The sequence below is a fragment of the Rhinolophus sinicus genome, linkage group LG01, assembly GCF_036562045.2.
Source record: "Rhinolophus sinicus isolate RSC01 linkage group LG01, ASM3656204v1, whole genome shotgun sequence".
Taxonomy (NCBI): domain Eukaryota; kingdom Metazoa; phylum Chordata; class Mammalia; order Chiroptera; family Rhinolophidae; genus Rhinolophus; species Rhinolophus sinicus.
Window position 1 is genome coordinate 42951500 of NC_133751.1, and position 18004 is coordinate 42969503.

The 18004-nt window shown below is 39.1% G+C and overlaps 1 long non-coding RNA gene across 6 annotated transcripts in view; it reads left to right on the plus strand.

Moving 5' to 3' along the window:
* LOC141570624 (uncharacterized) overlaps positions 1–18004 on the plus strand; it is a 755563-nt gene that overhangs the window by 306288 nt on the left and 431271 nt on the right. The window contains exon 5 of one of the 6 annotated variants that reach the window (XR_012494839.1): positions 10187–10231. The exons of the other annotated variants lie outside the window; for them this stretch is intronic. This is a non-coding gene — a long non-coding RNA (uncharacterized LOC141570624). The remainder of the gene's footprint in view (positions 1–10186; positions 10232–18004) is intronic. 6 annotated transcript variants of the gene reach the window in all.

Sequence of the window (18004 nt, forward strand, 5' to 3'; positions counted from 1 at the left end):
GTAAGTAAGCATGTGAAAGGTGTTCCAATTCATTAGTCATTGGGGAAATGCAAATTAAACCACAACAAGGAGCTACTATATACCTATTAAGATGTCTAAATTTAAAACAATTGTCTATACTGAGTTTTGGCAAGGATATGGAGCAACTAAAACTCTCATATACTACCATATATAATATAGCACAATCACTTTTGAAAATTGTTTGGTGATTTAGTATAACACCATATCACACAGGCCTAAATGCTAGGTATTTACCCAAGATAAATGATAGCATTTATCTATACAAAGATTTTCTCATGAACTTTCGTGGTAATTTTTTTGGTAATAACCCCAAACTAGACACAAACCAAATGCCCATCAACAGGATAACAAACAAATTATGGTAAATCTATATGTGTTAGTTTGGTAGGGCTGCCATAACCAAATACCACAGACTGAGTGATTTAAACAACAGAAATCTACTTTCTCATAGTTCTGGAGGCTGGAAGTCCAAGATCAAGGTGTTGGCAGTTTTGGTTTTTCTCCTGGTCTGGCAGGTTGTCACCTTCTCACTTTGTCCTCATGTAGTCACTCCTCTGGGCACATATCCCAGGTGTCCTCTGGTGTCCCAATCTCCAATTCTTATAAGGACACACCAGTCATATTGGATTAGGAAGAAACTAATAACCTAATTTTAACTTAATTAAAGGCCCTATCTCCAAATATAGTCACATTCTGAGGTACTGGGGTTAGGGCTCCAACATATGAATTTGGAGACATGGGACACAATTCAGTCCATAGCACTATACAGTGGAATTCTACTCAGCAATGAAAAAAATGAACCACCGGTACAAAATGGATGAATCTCAAAATAACCATGCTGAGTGAAATAATTCAGACAAGAAAGAGTATACACAGTGTGACTCCATTTATACAGAATTCTAGAAACCGCAAGCTAGAGTGACAGAGGATCACTGGTTGCATTGAGATGTGAGGGGAATTTGGAGGGAGGTAAGAGAGAGGGACTAGAAAGAGGCAGGAGGAGACTTTGGAAATGATGGATGGGTTCGTTTTGCTGGTATGGTGATGGTTTCACGGTTGCATACATATGTCAAAATGTTTCACGTTGTATATTTTAAATATGTGCAGTTTTTTGCTATGATACCTTAAGGTTTTTTTTTTAAAGAGCTATAAACATGTTATAGTTTCCTTTACAACCTGCAGCAGGCGTAAGTTCGCATCGCCATTTTGTTCTAATAATAATAATAAGAGGAGGGGTAGGAGGAGGAGGAGGAGGAGGAAGAGAAGGAGAAGGAGAAGAAGAAAGATACCTACCAACAAGAATGACCTGTTTGCACGGATCATTCCAGTTTTTATCTGTCATGAGCAGCTGATGCTTTGTGCGGCACCTCCCTCCTCCTTCCTTCTGGAGGAAGCGCCTCATAACTGTTCTTTGCTTGTGATTCCTTTCCTCACTCTCATCCTGGGGATGCAGGAGGCATACCTGCTCCTCTAGACACCGTTGACTGGTTGACAGGTGGGCACTTGAATCTACTAGCTGGGGCAATCAGATAATTCCTTGGCGGTTTTCTTAGTAAAACCAGGACAAGTTAACCCTTTCTTTCTGGAGCTATAAGCTATAGGATAAAAAGTGTTTCTCAGGTGTTATCCATGTTCCCCGCCACATGGAGGAAGTCAATGTACAGTGAGAGAGAATGAAGTCAGCACAGAGAGGGCCTGAGATGAAAGCTGGAGAGAGAGAATGCGCATCATTTGAGGTTCTGATTCTGGTTCCAGTTTTCCCAACAACCTGTGATATCCCTGACATTTCCACAGTTTTCTTTTTCCATTTTTTTCTTATACTTTGCTACCGTGTTTCCCCGAAAATAAGACCTAGCCGGTCAATCAGGTCTAATGCATCTTTTGGAGCAAAAATTAATATAAGACCTGGTATTATATTATATTATAGACCCAGTCTTATGTTATAGTAACATAAGACCAGGTCTTATATTAATTTTTGCTCCAAAAGACACATTAGATCTGATTGTCTGGCTAGGTCTTATTTTCAGGGAAAAATGGTAATCATTTTCCCATTTATCAAGTTAGTTTAAATTAGACTCTTGCCATATTAAACACTGGCAACAGTTTACATGTATTTAAAATAAATATTTCTAATTTCTCTTTCTTCTAATGCCTGAGATCTTGGCATAGCCCTGAGTAAATAATTGGTGTAGGTCTGACCAAATCAACGATTTCATTTAATTTAACCCATTTATCAAATACCTACTAAGTCCAAGGCATTGTATTACAGGCTGAACTACATTCTTATCAAGAGGACATCTAAACAGCTACTCCAGTTTTGAACGGCTAAGTAATTTTGAGCCTCCCCACTGTAAATAATTTTGTGCCCAAACTCCCAGGTGTACATTGCTGAAAAAAATAGATGGAACCCCAAACTGAACTCATTAGACATATGTGGCCACAGGGAAATGAAAAGCATTCAATGATAGCTTTTATAATACTTTCTTAGAATCCTCTGGATTCTAAATCAACTGTGGACTAGAAACTCTCCATCAAACTTTATCTTTTATGGTAACGCACACCATAATCCACAGAATGCTTTTTTGATTCCAAGGAATTTTAATTTAATAAAATACTCTGAATTCAGTCATCCATTTCTTTCTGTTGGTGCAAACCAGTAGGAAGTAAAGAAGCTGAGCAAATTTTAACTCTTCATTACAGTGTTTATTTGTTTATTGTTTTTAATTTGCCCTTTGTGTTGCTCTTTGCAGCTGATGGGTTATTTTTCTCAGTAGTTTAAGGAGTAAAAATAGGTCTTCCCTGTCATTGGAGGGCTCTTTTTCTAGTGTGGTGGTGCTTCTTAAGAGTTGAGTGCCACGTATGCCTCATATAGGTTAAACACCCCTAAGGAAAATGTCGCAGGAATGATTATATCAGGGCATAGTAGAATGTCAAGCAAATAATAGATATTTAATAAATATCTTTTAATGGATTACATACATATAGTCAGCAAATCCATAATGTTCACATATGAAGCCACTACTATCTCTGAGTTTATTAAGATATTCTTTAAAAATTAATAACATAATAAAGTGTATGCTTTTGGAAAAGTTCCAAGGTTGTTTTGTGTTTTCCTTTTGGAGTAAACACAGATTTGTTTCTCTGCCTTTGCCTGGGTAATTGTACCTAACCGGAACTCTCCCTACTTAACCAGTGCAGGAGAAGAGCCCAATATTTTTTACACCAAAGTACAGACTTGGTAACATTTCTCATATTATGAAACTGTGACTCTCAGCACCATAAGACTCTTAGGTGTCATTAAAATACCTTTTCCATACATTTCCCTCTAATATCTTTGTTTTTCTTAACTCGTCTTTATTATTATTATTATTATTATGCAAGTAATACACTTGTTTCACTGTATAAATGTGAGGAAGTGAAGATAAGAAAAAAGAAATAAAATCCCTCCTCATTTTCCTGCCCATAGATGTCTGGTATTAAGCTTTTGGTAGGTTAATAACATATTTCCTTTTTTTCACTAACTTCTGTTTCTCTTTTTCCTCTTTGTCTTTATCTCTTCCTATCAGGCACACACCCTAAGTATAATGTGTGCCTCCAAGTTTTAAACTGCTGTGAAATTGTACTTTTCATCCTATATCATGAAAATTTCAATGTCAGTGAAAACTCACACACACATTATTATTTCTAATGCCACTCCAACATTTTATTGTGCATTTATGCTTCATTATAACTTCAGAAAATCTTAAAGAATTAGTGAACTGAGGTATGGTTTTCAGAATGCCGGCCAGTGTGCCTTACTTAGACTTGACTATATTTTATAGTCTCACTGTCTCCATTTCCACCCATAGAGCAAGACACTCTAAATTTAACCATATATTGCATAGGGGTGGGGTGGGGTATTAATAAATACTTTAGAAAATCTCTTAGGAAGTGAAAATTGAAGGATTGGCCTGAGACAAAAGTGTGAAATGGGAGAGACTGGTTTTGTGACTTGCTTACTCATCTGTAATATGGGGTTAATATCGATTTCATAGGATTGTAATGAGGATAAAAATTAGATAATGAATGAAAAAGCATCAACCATTGATACTGTCATGTAAAAACAAGACGGTGAATATTAGTGTCTTTCCTAGGAGCCCCATCTTCCTGTTCTGTGTCGTTCTTGTCTCTGCCCCTTGCTTCGTGGGCTTTTTTCTATTTTCCCACCTCTGGTCCCAAGAAACTTTGTGTTCTCTAGCCTTCCTGTAAAAAGGCCAGCTTTCAGATCCTTCCTTCAATACTAACAGTATAAACCCTGTATCCCTGAAAATAAGATCTAGCCAGACAATCAGCTCTAATGCGTCTTTTGGAGCAAAATTTAATACAAGACCCAGTCTTATTTTACTATTATATAAGACCAGGTCATATAATATAATATAATATAATATAATATAATATAATATAATATAATATAATATAATATAATATAATACCAGGTCTTACATTAATTTTTGCTCCAAAAGACACATTAGAGCTGATTGTCCAGCTAAGTCTTATTTTTGGGGAAACACGGTATGGCAGGTTGGACAATTAAGTTTCCGAACTCATCCTAGAAAATGCTACATATCTCATTGCTGAATATCACTGTGGTCACCTTTGAAGTATTCCCCTGGGGAAGCTATGCACTGACACCAGCTCCTAGTCCACCCTTGAAAGCAATTTGGGAACTCTTTTTCTGGAATGGCCATCAGAGCTGTCATCCTATTACACTTGATGTCCTGAATGTCATCAAAATGTCTTCCTTTCAATATTTCCTTTACTTTGGGTAAAGAAAGAAGTCATTGGGGACCAGATCAGGTGAGTAGGGAGGGTGTTCCAATACAGTTATTTGTTTACTGGCTAAAAACTCCCTCACACACAGTGCCGTGTGAGCTGGTACATTGAGGCAAGAGCCATGAATTGTTGGAGAAGAGTTCAGGTCGTTTTTGTCTTTTTCGTGGAGCATTTTCAGCACTTCCAAATTGTAAACTTCACTGTTTGTCCAGTTGGTACAAATTCATAATGAATAATCCCTCTGATATCAAAAAAGGTTAGCAACATCGTCACAATAAGTTCACAAACTTAATTGTCTAAGCTCCTATGTCAATCAATAACTATTAGGTGCTTAAACAACATTGTAACTGGTAGAGAGTAATGTTCTAACTGGAATTTCAGATGTTTGCCACTGGGTGGGGTGAAATAAAATCCAGTGGGTGAGTATGCATTTACCTTGCTTACCATGCATAAGTCTACCATGATGGCCAGTAATAACAGGGTTGATATTCAAAATATTTAACAACTGGTCCTGCCTCATCAGAATGGACGCCGACAGAAAACAACTGGTTTGGCCAGGCAGTTTATAATGGATGTATGTTGACCTTGGTAAATCGTTTTACAGATTCTTGAGTTCTTTTGCTCTGTTATCTGGGCTTTTGTGGTAGCTACTTTGGGGTGGTGGAAAGAATCCGGGATTTGAAAGTATAAGACTTTCATTCAAATACTGGCTCTATCATTTCCTAGCTGTGTAATTTTGGCCTCAGTTTTCTCAAGTCTAAAGGAGAATTATAATATCCATTTCCCAGGGTTTCTTTGTTTTTGTTTTTGTTTATTTTTGGTGAGGCTCAACAGAGATTTTCATATGGAAATGTCTTATAAGGAGAAAAATCAGTTGTGATTCAGGAGTTCCACTTTTTCTGTACAGCAGTTCCTTGAACAAAGTTGTTTTGTTCAACTTCATTTCATTATAATGTTGATGAGATGCCATTGGGACTTAACTCTTATTCTTACCAATAGCGTGTGGTAAAATTGCTTTCATTATATGTGGTTTTGCTTAAAGGCATAGAACCTATTGACAGTGTTCAGTGAGGACTGCTTGTACGTGACAAAGATAGCACCAACAATGCACCAAAATGATAGGAAAGAGTCCAAATTTAGTATGAAATGATATTTCATATTTCAAGGCTGAGTGAGGTGTATATTTCTGGGTGTTCAAGGCTCTTTCTCATCTATGAAATAAGGGTTTGTTCTAAATCATAGCTAATGTCCCTTCTAACTCTTCAAGTCTATGCTTTTAGTGGCCAAGGCTTTTTATTAGGCAATTTCTTTGGGGGATTTGAATCTTCTTGCCAGGCTGGCCAGACTCATTTTTAACTCAGTGCAGCTGCTTCAAGGCCAGACTCAAAACAATTCTGGTCTGAACCCATGAGTGGACCAAAGAATGAGGGATGCAGACGAAAGGTTTCAGGTTTCTCAGTCCAAGTTCCTGTGGTCCTACCAGCTAATTGTGTGCTTCTTGTCATAGCTGACTCCGTTTGACCTGTCATGCTATGCTTGATACTTATATTTCTGGAAATGGTTAGCTACATTGTGAGGCAATAAGGTTGTAGATTCCAAGTCTCCTTTGTAATCCAGGTCAGATGTTGTCCTGGGAGAGGGTGGGAAGGCAGAGAGGCCAGGATTAAGGTTGCTATGCTTTGGGGCCGTTGAGGAGATCATGCTTGGCTGGCTGCAATTTTCCATGGAAGTGATTTGCACTTTGGGGAAGCATCTACTGAGCTCTTAGTTCAAGTTTTCTTGTCTATTATTTAAACTAACACTGCCCTTGAAGTTTTTCAGTTGTAATAAATACCTCACATTTAATGGAATTTGACTTTTCAAAAAATAGAATCTTAGTAAAGGAACAGAACAAAGAGATTAAATAATCCAACACACTCTTTAGAGATGAGGGAATACACACGGAGAAAATTTTCTTGACTTGCTCAGGGCTACAGAGCTGATAAGAATCAGGCCTAAAGGTCCCGGTTTCCTGATTCCAAGTGGACTGTTTATTTCCAAATCACTTTTCCATAGTGTGTTCTTAAACACCTCTCACGTTCTCAATTGGCTTTATCCATCTATTTGTTCCAAATATGCACTACTTTTCCCAACATACATATCCTGGGACATTAACTACATATGGGAATCGGAAAGTGCTCAGGATGTGACAGAAATGAATGAATGAATAAATAATCCCCTACCCCCCCCACCCCACACACAAAATCAAAGCCTGGGAAGGAGAGGAAGGACAGAGGAATAAAGGGGACCAGCGGGTAGGCTGCTGGAGGTGACAGATTTCACACCGACACAGGTACAGATTCAGTGGCTAAGTGAAGACAGTGATGTATTTTAATATTTTATGTCTCCACTTGGATGCCAGGGTGGTGGGTGGCTGCCTCCTCTCCTTTGTGACTCCCATACTGGCACCTGGAATGGGATGGTTGTCAATTGTCCCCACCAACACCTCCCCTTCGGCTTTTCAGATTCTGGTGAGGGCTGACTTGTAATTGTTGGAGCTGGCTAGTCAGCTGCATTTTCCCAACATCTGGTAATGGGGAAGCACAAAGGGTAGGAGGCCAACTACGGAACAGATGAGCCCTACGGACGCAAAGTGAAATGGGGCAGGACAAGTAGCTCCTGCAGGAAGACGCAGAGACACACACTCAGATGATGCATGTTTAGCCACATGAGATGCATGCCACCCTCCCATGGTACTTTCACTGGTACTCTCACCCACACCGTGGGACGTGGTGAGAGCCCCCTCAAAACTGTGCTACTCCTAAACCCACATCACCTCCCCTGTCTTCTCCACAAAGTTGACTAAATTGTGCCAGACACTCGACCACCATGGAAGTCTCCCACCCTGCTGTGGAAGAACGCAGTCTGAAGGAGAGGGCACTGTGTGGCCAGGCAGGGGTTCTCAAGTCTCTTAACATGGGAATCACCTGGGTCTCTGGTTCAGTTAGCAGTTCCTGCAATTTCTCAGGTCCCAGGAGAGCCTGATGGGGCCTGGGTGTTTCTTGAGCAAGCTATAAAAGTGATTCTTAGGAGGAAGGATGTTTGGGAAAACACTGATGGGGAGGGAGGAAGAAGCCTGGAATTTGGGATCATGAACCTTGGTTTTAAACCCCGCTCTGTCCTGTTTTAGCTTTGTAATCCTGAGCAAGTGTTTTCTGAGCTGTAAACTGAGAGGCTGTACAGCGAAGGGGTGAAAAATGTAGCCTCTGGAGCTAGAACACCTGGGTTTGCTTACTAACCCTGGGACATTAGGCAAGCTGTTTAGCTGGCTTTCACCTCAATTTCCAACCTCTGAAATTATAGTACTTTTCTCATTTTTTATGAAGACTGAGTTATTACATTAATTTACTTGGAAAGGTACCTGGTTCATTGTAAAGACTATGTAGGTACTTGCTGTTAAATAGTGGATAATTACGTTATTATTCCATTTTTGTTAAGATTTATATAAGGTGATATAAATTATATATAAATGCAGCTAACTTACATGTTACATAGTTGATGGTCAGTAAACAGTATCTTTTTAATCTTTATTAAGAGCAGGCTACATAAGAATGTTTGTAAACATTGTCTGCAGGAGAAGATATTATCATATTGTAAACTGAGTACATAAGTACTCAAGAGACCCCAGGGAAACAGAGATGTTAACGTCCCAGTGTCTTCTTTAAGCCCAATTTATCAGTCAGTGCCCCAGCTGAGACTATCAGGCATGATAGCTCCTCTAAGTGGAGATGAGTGCATCCATTGTCTGAATGATAGCGCACATGAGCAATAATACTGAGGACAATTTCAGAGGCCTGGACGATTGTTATTAGGTTAAATCAACTCAGATCCTAGTGAAAAATCAAATGGATTTTTAAAACCTAGCTCATTTGAAAACTGCTAGAATGCATGAGAACAGCTCCGGAAGTCCCATCTGTTTTATATTTACAGAACTCCTTGTTCCTTCGGTCTGGGCACAGCTGACTCTATTTTCATTGTGTTCCTATGGCAGAGAGTCTTGTCATTTCCAAAGAAACCAGACAGCAGGTTTTGTGTGTGTGAGAAATGTGCATTTCAACCCTTTGTAATTGGTAAGGCTGTCTAAGGATTTGATTACTTGTGATTCACATGGAGAATAGATTATACAATTTAATAAATTTACAATTGTTGTAAAAAATATAAAGCAAAGATGTCTGGACCATGAACAGCCCCCTTTCTTTTACTCGCATATATGTTGTGGGACTACAGTATAGTGAAAATTCTAAGAGTGTGGGTGAGCACTCTTTAGGCAGACTACTGGCTCTATGCTGCTTCTACCACTTAGTAGCTGTGTGACCTTGGGCAAGTTAGTTAATTCCTCTGTGCCCCAGTTTTCTCATCTATAAAAAGGTTGAGTAAGTGTGCCTATCAAGGGGTGGCTGGTTAGCTCAGTTGGTTAGAGCATGGGGCTGGTAGCACCAAGGTTGCCAGTTTGATCCCCGCATGGGCCGCCCGCATGAGCTGTGCCCTCCTTAAAAAGAAAAGAAAAGGAAAAAAAGAGTGCCTACCAGTATTATTTAGGGTAATTAACACTACCTGTTGTAACAGCCTCTGGAATGTTAGAACAATGAATGTTTACTTCTTGCTCCATCACATTCTGATGGGCATCGTGAGGTTCTGGTTGGTTCTCTTCCAAGCAGTGATTGGATCTAGACCTCTTCCATTATGGTACTTCATTATCCTCTAGGGTTGTGACCTCCAATATGGTAGCCCACTGGGGATATTTGGCTATTTAAGTTAATTAAAATAAATTATTAAAATAAAACTCAGTTATAACAGCCACAACTCTAGCATTCGAGGGCCAAATGTGTCTAGTGATTACCACATTGGACAGCACAAGTATAAAATACGTGCATCATTACAAAAAGTTCTATTAGACAGGCCTGTCTTAAAGCTTCCTTGGAGTTCTCTACTGCATCTCTTTCCTTTAGCCAGCAAGTGTGAAGACAGTCCTCCTAGAATCTTGCAGGACAGAAGGAAAAGCTTTCAGGATTTTTCCTGCTCTATTTCATACTAAGCTCAGGGCCTAGTTATCAATAGATCAAAGGATTCTGTTTTCTGAATGTAGCAGAAGATCCTATATTATCTGTGTTCTTTAGGCTTGCTTTTTGATATTCTACAAAATTACAGAATGTGTTCTTTCTTTCTTTTTTCTTTTTCTTTTGACATATTATGCTCTCAAGCCGATTGCCTTGATGAGAAATCCTATTTTGAATATCAGAAGCTGAATATTATCTTGTTTTTTCTCTTTATTTTCCTTTTGTAATGCTCTCCCTGCCACTGCCATGGAAGGCAGCTTCACTCAGCCTGCGGAGAGGAACATTTACAGAAAATACAAAAGGTAAAAGCACATAATGTTTTGCATGCTGTTACCCTGTTAACACATCTTGCCTCTTTGACTGATGCCTGTGTCTTTGACAGGAGTCATCTATCTCTAGCTATTCTCTTCAGAAGGGTTAATATTATGGGAATAGGATTTAAATATCTGACTAACTGTGGAACAACGTGACTAACGTGTCAATATAGAATGCAAACAAAATTACCTTATTTAATAAATGACAGGGAATCAATCAAATTTTGTTTTGTTTTGTTTTTGTTTTTGGCACTATATATCCAGTTGTATGACTATTATTTCATTTGGATTATCTCATTTTTCAGGAAGTTGCGTCCTGACCTCAGGAAGACAATCTTTGTTTGTCTTTTTAACATCATTTCCTGCCTTTTCAAAGTCATGACTAGAGACTATATTAGGTATTTTCCATTTAAATCACAATTTTGTCTCAACAATAATATAATAATGTTTTATTCATTTTTTTATATATCATGGACTCTTCTACCCTCATTATTTTGTTCTAATTTGATTGTATGTTTGGCTCAGACTGATGGGAAACACGGAGTGTGGAGACATGCAATCACTATTTTGAGCATAACCAGCTGGCTAAAGTCAATTTATATTTGATGGATCCCAACTGCAGAAGAGTTGGTGAACCTGTTGTTGGATCTTTCATTCTGAAGTATTATGTAGTTTTATGTTACCACATGTTTAATTAAACTTAACTGAGCACATGTTATGTGCAGTGTCAGACAGTGGAGAACTAAAAAAGCAAAAACTGTCCTATCACGTTATTGATTTTTTCTTTCACAGGACTTATTGCATTATCTAAATATCTTGTTTTCTTACATGTTGTCCATTTTGCCCATTGGAAATGCAGGGATTCTGTCTTTTTATTGCTATAAATCCAGTGCCTGATACATTGCCTGGAACATAGAATGTTCAAAATACACTTTGTTATCTGACTGAAAAAAAAAGATGCTTACATTTTCTGATAAGAGAATATAATCTGGTTCCCCCACTTCTCCATTTTTCAAACCTCCTCTGTGCCATTTAACTTTCCTTCCTCCCTCTCCCCCATCCTGGCCTGAAGTAGGTCTTCTCTCCTCTGTTGTTCCTAGTCATTCAATGTATTATTACATAGAAATCTTTGATCTCTCTGATTCTCACTTAATTTGTGCTCTTCTTATTTGCCTCCTTATTGATAATGTGCAACAGCATTTTGTAAAATGCAAACACCTCTACAAGTGTTATTATTTACTATGATAAATGTTGTAAGTTCCTTGGGGTCAGTGGAATATGAGTATAGTTTCTCCTATAGAATCTTGGAGATGGACCCCTAGATTACGAGGGGTTGTATGTCAAGGAATAGTTGGATGAACAATGACTTTGTCTATATCTCTAAAGATGAAGACCAATCCAGACCCCAGACCCAATTTGGGATTTTTCCTCAGCTGCACATGGGCCCTTACGTAAACCCCTGTTGTCGGCATTATTCTCGAGCGTTCCCCTCTTGGCTTTCAAAGTGACATTCATTGTCCACTGAGTTAGGGCAGACTTGATGTCCAGGGTCGATAATGTGTTTGAGATGGAAGTGGGAGCAGTTCTCTTGCTAATAGAGATGGTAATAAAGCCCTCCTGACACTCCAGAGGCCTGGTCACTCACTCGGACCACAGACTCCGACTCAGGTTTGGCCCCATCACGGTGGCTTTGTCCAGTGTGTGAACTGCTGGGGGCTTTCCAGGAAGAGAACACTCTGCTGTCTAAAATCCATGTTGTGATCTTCCCAACATATTTCTGACTTCCCAAACCTTGTTCACTGGGAAAGTCAGATAGAATTTGAGTGCACACTCATTAACATAGAGGCATGATCATACACATATGGCACTAGGCAAGGTGTCATGCCAGGCAGAGGGTCTGGCCCCAGTGCCATGGAATTGCACGGGATTTCCACTGCAAAGGCATTGAGGAAAGACCCCTTTGTAAGGGAATGGGCTTCTCCAGAATTTTCCTGCAGAGTCACAGGCATGTTCTCCCTGAGTATTTGGCACCAAGAATTTTGTACCAACTTGTGAAGCACAGTGCCAATTTCTGTTGCCTGGAAGCTCCTTAAAGGTTTGCTCAGATGTTGGCAGAAGTAACCAAAGGCATGTTTTCTGTTGTTTATTTTTTTGCTCTTTTTTTTATTTTTTATTTTTTGTAAATGAGAACCAGAGGTGTGTATGTTCTATACCAAAGGAGCAAGATTGTATCAAAGCCACACTCTTCCTGCCCACATACACAGCTTCCCCTGCACGTCCACTAGTTTTAATCACGTGGGCTTTCTGTGCTGCTAAGTATGTCACTGTACATCTGCTCTGCATGTCTGTATTGCTTCAGCGCACCTTTCGGATTAGAACTGGATGGACTCACCTGGCGGGGTGATTCAGACATTTGTGGCTTGCAATGTCCCAGTGTGCTCCCAGCTATGCCTAGCTACTTGTTTCTTCCCAGGAAATGGGAGAAGACTTAATCCATTTGTGTTCTGACAAGAGACATTAGGGCCATAATTTAAGCAGTTTTCCCAAAGTTTGGCAGTAGAAGGTTGCAATCTAACAGGATTTGGTATTGCCTAAGCAAATTTGAATGTGTACTCTGGCTCACCCAGCCCCCTTTAAACTCAGCAGCCTGTGGAGAATGAACTCTTGTGAAAATCTATGCATAAATTTGGGCAGTGGCTTCACCTTTCATGTGGATGGCTTCGGCGCCAAACATTGCTGAATGCTCCAGGTAGAAACTTACCATTCAGACAGAGGCAAATCCAGACAAGACTTTTTGACTCACTACATTGATTTCTGTTGAGAAGCTGCAAGGTTGGACCAATGACCCCAAAATGTGGTTTTGCTTTCCCCTAATTATCTATCTGGCTTCACAGGAAACGGATGTTTGGTTGCTGAAGACAAAAATGCTGCTCTCCAGTCTCACGCCTCTTTGCTGGAGCCTTGCCATTTTAGGCCTTTGCAGAGTCCATTAGAAACACTCAGGAAGCGGTGGGATAGGATCTGTGAATCTACAAGTCTTTCAGACAGGCAGCTCAGTGCACATCTTTGGTTTATGGGGCTGACTTTGTGGAGTAGAGGCCTTCTCTGAGGCGACTTTCAGATCAAATACCGACAAGAAACTAAGAAACTCTGGGACACACTCTTGCATTCAGTGAGAGAGTCTCTTAGCATTCCCTGGAGAGACCTGGCCTCCTTTACATTTAGGGCACTTTTAACTCTCAGATGACCTTCAGAAACCACAATTTATTTCCTGTTGACTTCTAGCTTCCTCACCCTCCTCAAAAGTTTTCCCTTCAGTGGCCACTCCTCATTAATATGATGCTCTCTGGAGATTTTCCAGCATGCAACATTCCCCCCCTCCCCACCCCCCGCCCCGCCCTGGGCTTTTGAATGTTCCTTTTTTCCTGAGATTTTTTCCCTAGGTTTTCCTTGTCTTCTCTTACTTAGTAACACCATGGAGATGGAACTACAATCTGCTTCTGCTCTTTCAGAATACGTTTCTCATGCTTAGCCCTCTATTTTCCTAGTGACTTAGAAAAATTGTGTTGGAACCTTTGCTCTGGCGCAGTTCAATAGCACTTTTGGCTGGAAATGTTTTACACATTAAAATGATGAAGGATGACTTTATTTGCCAGACCAGGCAAAAGATCTCTAAAATGGAAAAAAAAAAGAAAAAAGAAAAAGGTCTTTATGAAGCTACTGTATGAAAGAGACTCTTGAGTATGTCAAAGCTTTTAGAACACAGCCTGGTGGGGCCTCACCAGGGTAACTAAGCCTCAAAGAAGCCTCCTTACTGGCCATCCTGTCCCCACCTTGAAAAGGCATTAATTTTCTCCCCAGGACCTCTCTCAATCCTGAGCACTTCTGTGTAGTTCTTGCCTCTATCTTAAGAAGCAGGGGGCATTTAAAATGCTCCCAGTTGAAAATTGAGATCATGGAATAATTAATCTTACACATGCTTTTAAATAGGTTTCTAGTCTGCTACAGAAACTGCTCAGCTGCACTCCTTACTCTGCCCTGTGGCAGGTTTTGGTGGACTGAGGATGGAGCTGGATTTCTTCAGTCATCATGTGTAAACTCTGGCTTCTCTGATAATACCTTGGGGCAATATTTCCATGCATAAGTTGGGGTGTCTTTCATTTTATGCTTTGCTTCACTTTGCAATCTAGTTAGCAAAGGACAGATTTGTGATGACTTGTCACAGATTTGAGATTTTTAAGAGCAGGTCTCTCCAGGAAGCCTGTCCTCAAAGATAGAGTGGCTTCTTTCCCCCTTGGCTAGGACTGATTGCCAAGTCTCACCAGGTTTCACACCCAGTTGTGGGGAGTGCCAGCTCAGTCAGCTTTGCATGGGCAGCTCCATTCCTCACTGCTCCCTCTCGTTAGTGCAGTAGTTTGGTTAAACTGTGTACATGGGTGTTCAGAAAACCCACCAGACAAGGTTTTCTGAACATACTAGCTTATTTTGGACCCAGTTTTTAATGTTGCTACAGCCTTATGAAACCTGGAGATATCACTGAACTTCTATGTCAGTTCAGTTACATTTCAATTTAAATGTTATTGTCACCTTTCAGGTGCCAGCTTCCAGGACCATGTTAGGCACAGGCAACGGGGATTAAAAAGCATGGAGCTTAAAGCCTAGCTTAACTTTGTCATAGTGAGAAACATGACCCTGACGAAGCAACATGCCATCACACAGTACTCAAAACTATGGTCCCTGCCATCAAGAAGGGTTCAGTTAAATCACATGAGTGTTTGAAAACAGCCTCAAGCCTGTCTGTTCCACAATCAGAAATGTGAAATCATTCATCTCATGGAAAATAGGATTCAATTGGTGAATACTTGCCACTAATCAAATGTGAGAAACTCTTCTCTTATTGTGGGAAGCAAAGATGAGGGAAGAAATGAGCTAAGCACTGAATATAGAAGCAAAAAGTATATTGAAAAACCCACTTCAACTAGTCATTACAAGGCTGGAAACAAAACAAAAAGCTCCATTCTTTTTGGTCTCAGAAACCATTGTTGGCGAGGGCTGTTAAGTAAGCAGCCAACTTGTTTCCTCTAGTCTGGCTTCCAGAATGCAGTTATGTTGGAAACTATTCTGCTGATTAAGATTTTTTTAAATCACTCCCTCTTCTGAGGGAAGAGACATATTTTATGCACACAAGTCAGCTCTTGTTCACTTTATGTTTTAGTACTATAGGTTCTTACAGGTCATTAAAATGACAAAATAAATCCTCATTTAGGATCCTGGACAAGTGAAACTCATTAGAAGCGAAGGGCAAAAGAGAAAAGGGTGGGGGGAACGAATGGGGAACAGAGAAGAAAGGGTGGGAGATGAAGCCGGGGAATGCTATGTGTGTGGGTCTGCCCTGAGAGGGGGACATTAGGAAGGCTTCAGAAACATCACACAGCATTTGGGTAAAGCACGTGATAATAACTGTTTACTTGCTGCACAAGCACACCATACCTCCCTGTGCCTGCTCTACCTTAAGAAGATTTCCCTGTCTCCTGATACATCATGTACCTGTAATAAAACCCTTATAATAAGAGGAACTGCTTGTATTTTTGTCTCAAATGAATATTTCTAAAATACTGAGTTTAAATAAATAACACAACAAAAAAGATTTTTAAAAATCCATTAAAGTTTAACCATAGTTTGCACTGGGGCAGGGAAGGTAGTAAGTATATGTTGTTATTCTCTCAGAATCCTCTAAAACAGTTTTCTCTAAGAATGCTCTAGAGGAGGAGGGTCCCTAAAAATTTGTGAGAAACGTGGGGGTTGAGATGTCTCCAGTTGATTTCTTTTATTACTATTTAATATGATAACTTCTGGATCTTAATGGTAATTTTATATTTCATTCATCGTCTAACATGGCATCATTCTTATAATATGTAAAAAATATGTAACTGTCTTTCTAATTACAAAAGTAATGTTTCTTTGTTGTTGGTCATGAGAAAACCTTAGAAAAGTCCAACTAAGAAGTAAAATACCTATAATCCTACTTTCTAGAGATCCCCACTGTTAGGATTTGATGGTTATCTTGCCAGTCTGTGGTTATATATTACTCACCCAATTAATTTTGATGATATTTTTATCCATTGACTAGTGTGACTAGAGTTTAGTTCAACTAATGAGCTCAAAGTGACTAAAAATGTTTATGTATTACTTGTTCAGGAGACTTTTTAGTGGAATTAACCAATCGTTTCAGGATACCAAGCACATGTCTAGAAACCTGCACTCATTATTATTTGAGGAAATCAGCTAACTTATTCCCTTTCCCCCCATTTTTATTGACAAATAATTGATAAAATATTGTGTAAGTTTAAGGTGCTCAATGAGATATTTTGATACACGTATATATTGTGAAATACTTATCACAATAGGGTTACTTAACACAGCCTTGTCTTCACATAATTACCATTTAGTGGCTGTTGTTATGATGAGAACAATTAAAATCTACTCTTAGAACAGTTTTCAAGTATACAATACAGTGTTCTTAATGAAAGTCACCATACAGTAAATTAGTTCCTCGGAACTTACTCCTTTTATAACTGTAAGTATACTTTGACCAACATCTCCTCATTCTCCCTGTTCCCCAGCCCCTGGCAACCATCTTTTTATTCTTTGCTTCTGTGAGTTTGGCTTTTTTAGATTCCACATAGAAGTGAGATTATATAGTATTTGTCTTTTCCTGTCTGATTTAATGCACTTAGCATAATGCCCTCAAGGTCGATGCATGTTGTCACAACAGGCAGGATTTTCTGCTTTCTCTCTTCTCTCTCTCTCTCTCTCTCTCTCTCTCTCTCTCTCTCAATAATATTCCATTATATATACTCATATACACCACATTTTCTTTATCCATTCATCTGTCAATGGACACTTAGGTTGTTGCCATGTCTTGGTGATTGTGAATCATGCTGCAATGAACATGGGAGTACAGATATCTCTTTTAGATAATGATATAATTTAATTTGGATATATGCCCAGAAGTGGGATTACTGGACATATGGTAGTAATATTTTTAATTTTTTGAGGAACCTCCATACTGTTTGCCACAGTGGCTAACCAATTGCATTCCTACTAACAGTGCACAAATGTTCCCTCTTCTCCTCACCAGCATTTGTTATCTCTTGTCTTTTTGATAATAGCCATTCTAACAGGTGTGAGGTGATATCTCATTATGGTCTTGATATGCATTTCCCTCATGATTTATGATGTGGAGTGCCTTTCCATGTATCTGTTGGCCATCTGTGTGTCCTCTTTGTAAACATGTCTACTCAGGTCCTTTGCCCATTTATTAAATCAAATTCTGTGTTTTTGTTTTGTGTTTTGTGTTTTTATTTTTGTTTCTTCTTCTTTTTTTTTTTTTTTTTTTGCTATTGGTTTGAGTTCCTTGTATATTTTGGATATTAATCCTTTATTGTATATAGGATCTGCAAATATTTTTTCCATTCTGTAGATTGACTTTTCGTTTTGTTGATGACATTGTTTGCTAAGCAGACACTTTTAAGTTTGACTTTTTTGCTTATTGATTTTTCCTTTTATTGCTTATGTTTTTGGTGTCATATTCATAAAAATTATTGTCAAGACCCAGTCAAAAAGCTTATTCCCTATGTTTTCTTCTAGGAGTTTTGAAGTTTCAGGTCTTACATTTAAGTCCTTAATCTTTTGAGTTAATTTTTGTGAGTGGTGTAAGATTGGGGTCAATTTCATTCTTTTGCATATAGCTATCCAATA